Raw genomic sequence first — 5580 nt, forward strand, 5'->3', positions numbered from 1 at the left:
ACTAAGTGAAGTTTCAGCTCTTGTCTGCTGATCACACTTGGCAGAGCAGCAAGACCTAGTTAGTATCTAGAGCTCTGGCAGCACTACAGTGTAGAAATCACTTCCCACAAGGGATTATTTTATTGGCTTTCTTGCTAACCTTGTTCTGTAGGAAGGCGTTTACATGACAGCTCGTCCATCAGGTGTCTGAGGTCAGCTGTCTGCTCCTGAAATCCCTGTTTTTCTCCTGTGACTGCAGAAGAGGAGTAAGTTATGCAGGATCCCTTGCTCAGTGGCTGTGTTTGCACAGAAGGTGAAAGGGACCTCTGGAGATCACCAGATTGCACCTCCTGCTCAGAGCAAGGTCCCGTTGGCCAGGGCCGCATGTCCAGTCAGGCTTTGAGTGTCTCCAAGGATTGAGGCTCCACAGCCTCTCTCAGCAACTTGTGCCAGGGTCTGACTACCCTCACAGAGAAAAAGGATTCTCTTCTCTTTAAGCAGAATTTCTTGTATTTCAGTTTGTGCCCATGGGTCTGTCTTCACTACCCTCCCCATCATGCATTTGAGATCCCCTGAGCCTTCTCTCCTCCAGGCTGGGCAGTCTCAACTCTTGCTCTCTGCTCACACAGAGAGTTCCCCAAATCCCTTCTACTTCCCTGCACTCACTTCACTAGGGCCATGTCTCTCCTGTACTGGGGAGCCCAAAACTAGACCTGGCACTCCAGATCCGGCCTCACTGGTCATGAGAAACAAAGACACAGGGTAAACCACTGAATGGCAGAGACCTCACTTTTGGGATCCTTGTTAACGGGTGTGATAGAAATAGAAGCTACTGACACTGCAGTGGGAAACCAAGCTGTCCGTGGGGCATTTCTGCAAAGCAGTAGGGGTTGTGGGTTTTATTTCCCCTCCTGCATTTTCTTTTACAAGCTGCTGTGCTTCCCAAACAGTGTTTTCTAAACAGAGCTTCTTGAGACATGCTCTCCATTGCCAGGCTGGCAAGCAGCTCAGGTGTTGTGTTCCCCGTCTCAAGCTCAGGGCCAGCTTTCTAGAAGGGCTGAGGTGAGAGCAGCCATGTTCTGCGATCAGCAGCTGGCTTCACCTCTTGGCAGCACAGCATCTAGGGTTTCTCCTTCCTTCCTGGAGGGATGCTGCAGGCCCTCAGGTGCCTCGTGGCTGCTGCCAGCTTGGATGGCCCCAGGTTCCAGCACAGCAGGACAGGGGAGTCACAGAGAGGTGATGCAGACACTGACCTGTCTGCACAGCACAGGACAGAGTGGAGAGGCTGCTGGGTGTGAGGCTAAAATGGTTGTGATTTGTTTTCAGCTGTATTTGGAACAGTCCCCAGCTGCCACCTTTGGACTCCCTCTGAGTGCTTCTATATATATAAGCAATAAACCATCTTTTTGTTTTGTTTTGTTTTGTACACCACAGCTTGATATGCTATCATCTATCCCCAAGGAGTTTATTTTTATGCTCTCCATTAGTTTAGTGACCTCCCCTAGCAGGTTTATATTTATGCTCCCAGAGATGTTTTGGTTTAGCTTTGTTTGCTGAATCTCACAGATCTGTGCTTCTTCCCTGTCTATGTGTCTTCTGAGATGGAGAAATGTAACTCCAATTTAGGTTTTTATTTTATTTGTCAAAAGAGAGGTGGCAGTGGGGTTCAGTGCTTGCAAAGGAGCAGGAGTGAGCAGTAAAGGTAACAGGAATCACAAGACTCAGTGGTTCAGGGGCAGAGGAGGTCCCTCCCTTCTGAGGTTCATTCTACCAAAGGTCTCATTCTGCAGCCACAGAGGTGGGAAGTGTGTTCCCTCTGTGCCAGGCAGGAGCAGAAGTGCTGAGGGGCTGTTCCTTGCAAAGGATGACAGGGAGAGGGTGCACCTCATGTGGAGAGAACCTCTGGACAGAGTAACACCTGGGCTGGGTGGGCATGCACAGGGAGCAGGGCTGTGGGGTTGGGTTCCTTGTTAGGATTACCAAGTGCCACAGAAGTGTTCAAGGCCCAAAACAAGCTTTTGGCTCACAGCTCCCAAATTCTTACCCACCTTTGCCTATCCAGCCCTTTCACTGACTGAAGCCAAAAGCAACCTGGCTGCTGAGGTGTGTGAATATTGTGCTGTTCTGGTCCTTGTGCTGAGAGACTTCAGAAAGGCATTACCTGTTTTATGGCTAACCATTTCACTCTGAACCATTTGGTCTTTTCCTGGACCTTCAGGCAAAGAGCTGGAGCAGGTCCTGAACTCCTGGACCACGGTGAATTGGGGTGCGGGCCATCAGTGGCGTGGGCTAGCGCAGCTCTGCTGAAGTCAGCTGCAGATGGCGTAGTGCTGAGGGAACTCCTTCTGTAGGCTCACCCAGTAACTTTAATTCTTTTGTTTATATAAATATATGTGCATTTCATGATTCATCTTTCCTCTGCTGCGTCACAGAGCCGCAAGCAGCTGAGCAGTGCCACCAGTGGCACAAGGTCTTACACAACATCCTCTATTTTTAATAACATGAAGTTCATTAGGGATTACAGGCATCACAATATATTGTTTCAGACATGACCACTTCCACATTTCCTTTTCCTCAGGGAAGAGCTGAGGTTTCTTTCCATTAGTCTGCATGCCTTTGGTTGAGACCACACTTCATAGACAGCAGATGTTCCACTCTGGCTTGAGTGCCAAAGGACTTAATGGAAGATCCAAAAAGTGATGCTTGTTCTGGCCCCCAGCAGATGGACCACATGTGCTCAGGACAGTTTCCCTATGGAGGCAGCCAGTGACTGTCCCCTGTTCAATCCCTCCATCCTGGCATTCCCTGTCACCACAAAATACAGGGCTGGACACATAAAGCAACATTGCTCTGGTAAGAAGGATGAGGAATCTTCTAAAAGTTTGGTTTTTCAAAGAAAATTTGTAGTTCATATTGTGTAGTAAGAAAAAGATTGTAAGAATAACAGGAAACTTACAAATGTAGCACTGAAATTACAAGGTCAGTTTTGCCATCCTAGATCCAACAAGTACAGCAGAGGCAAAGTCACCCTTCCCTGTGCTCCTCCCAGCTTCAGAAGAGCAAAACATCTATGAGGAATGGTGCTGGCAGGAGTTTAGCTTTGTGAAAACAGAGAGGAAGAGAGATATGAGCAAGAAATCTGCTGAGAGTGACTTGTTATTTTTTAGATTTGACAGATTGACTTCTTCATGTCCTCTTTGGGAATATCCTTTGGCATCCATCTCCATGGCTGTTTTTCAGATTCACACTCCATACCAAGATGGTCCAGCTCCAGCACCCACAACTTCCCTGAAGCTCAGCATTGCAGGGTCCATGGCTTCCACACTGTTCCTCTTTCCATAAAAGCCCTCAGTTTATGTCTCTGACCACACATTTGAGTTTTAAGACCTTGTGGTTTATGACCAGTCAGGATTAAAGCCAGGAACTCTTCCAGCATTGCTGCTTTGCCTTCACGTGTATCTCAAAACATGAGATGATGGAGGGAACCTCTGCCAAAGGAACTAGAGGGTTTATATTGAGACAAGCTGGCTTGTAGGGTGTAATCATGACCTACAGCAGAGAGTCTTGGAAAACATCAGGAGCAGGGTCCAAAGTAAAACTCACTGAAGAGCTATGCAAAAGAGACCTAACTTCACATGCAGTCCTGCAGCAGATGAAACTTCACAGACTGGTGTGAGGCACTGTCTTCTACATGGATGGTCTTCTCTCCTACACGGGATGCTGGAGAGGAGGGAGAAGTCATCACCACCTCAGTGGGTGAAGGAGAGGGACTCTTGGTGCCTCTGCAGCTCTGCTCATTGTAGAGGAGATGGGAAGCAGCCCGGGAAGGACTGGCTCCATGCTTGGAGCTGAGGTGCCATCTCCCCCAGCACCACCAGTGCTGCCAAACAGGGCTGAGGGAGGGATCTTCCTTCTGGGTTAGCTTGTATTTCAGAATGAAATTTCCCAGCAGCAAGGGAGGAAAGGAAGGAAATCTTATTTTCCTATAAAAGGATTCCCTGCCTGTATCCTATGTATGACATGTGACTGGGATGATAACGGGGCAGGAGGGGGAGAATCCTATAAAGCGCATTACAGGGTGGGAGGCTCTCACTTCCTGCTTTTCCCCTCTGCCTTTGTTATCTCCAGCCTTCAGATATATCCCTGGAGCTGCTCTGAAGAGAAAGACAAGTAGAAGAAAGCCAATCCAATCATATTGACACAACTCCATTCCTTCAGCAAGCTATAGAGATATTTTTATTTTATAGTCATTGGAACAGCGGAGAGTTTGGCAATAGTGACAACCTCAGAAGCATGCACTCTGCATTTGTGTGTGTGTGATTCCAGCTTGGCTCAGACTTGATGGCTTGGAAGACCTACCACCATGCTGCTTTTAAACAAAGCAGCAAACTGGAACACCTGTCTCACGGGCAGGATCCTGTCTTGACACCTCCAACCTGGAAGCGCAGGGCCTGTGACCCAAACTGGAGGGGTTATTGCCAAGCACTGGACTGAAAAGAACCACTGATACCTTTCAGCCAACAGCCAGCAAAGCTCTGCTAAGCTGCCAGGGTGACCTGCACCTCTTTCCCACCATTGCTGGGGAGTTCTTCTGCTTTGTTTTGCTATGGTTTTGGTTTTGCTTTTTTTGTTTTGGTTTTTCTTACTTTAAACCTTTTCTCAGTAAAAAAATCACTGAAGTCAGAACTTCAGCTGGGCACGACTATATTGGCACAAACAGTGCTCAGCAGATTTATGTTTGCCAAGAACCAGCAAAGATTGGACTAGTTCATCTGGATTCCTGTCATGTGAACAGATCAGGTCATTCCTGAAGCTGCTGGAGTAAGTTGTCCTGGGGCTTGTTTCCAATATATAGCTATTTTTATATAGCAACATACTCCCTAAGAGTATTACATTTATTTTATTTATGTAATACAAACATCTTCTATTTCTAGTAATATTGTTGACTAACTATGCTCCAATCTTTGCTGCTTTCCCTTGATACTGCAGCACAAATAAAGCTTTTGATGGGATTTTTTTCTTCAAAGGACCTGGCAGTGGGTCTTGCTCTCCCACTGAAGTCAGAGAAACTGGCTTCTGGCTGGTAAGAAGAGGACCAAACATGCCTGTAACTTGGTAATTAATTCATACATGTAATTTGACTAGTTGAGCAGCTGGTATCCTACCAAATAAGCCCAACTGCATCTGTCAATGCAAAGCAGGAGTAGCTCCCTCTGCTTGTTGAGACAGGACCTTGATCCTCACAAGGCTGAACTGGAACACTGTGAGGAACATGGAACTCTCACAAATTGCTGCCAGGGCTTATGGGGAAGCAAAACAAGAGAAGAAAGCAGAAACTGCCTATGCTGGTGTCCCAAGAAAGCTCAGCAAAATGGGGAAGGACACTCCAGAGTGACAGCCCTGGGCAGCCGAGGCAGCTGTATACCAGGCTGGACTGGTTCTTTGCTGGAACAACTGAGCTGTCCTAATAAATTCCCTGTGTAAAAAAATATATATCTATAAATCGTGCCTTAGGAAGAGCAGTGCAGCTGCGAACAGGGCTGGATGAGGCTAAAGGAAATGCTCTGGGGCTCTATGACCCGGCAGTGAGCCGCGGCGACG

This window comes from Geospiza fortis, unplaced genomic scaffold (genome assembly GCF_000277835.1).
Source record: "Geospiza fortis unplaced genomic scaffold, GeoFor_1.0 scaffold346, whole genome shotgun sequence".
Lineage (NCBI taxonomy): Eukaryota > Metazoa > Chordata > Aves > Passeriformes > Thraupidae > Geospiza > Geospiza fortis.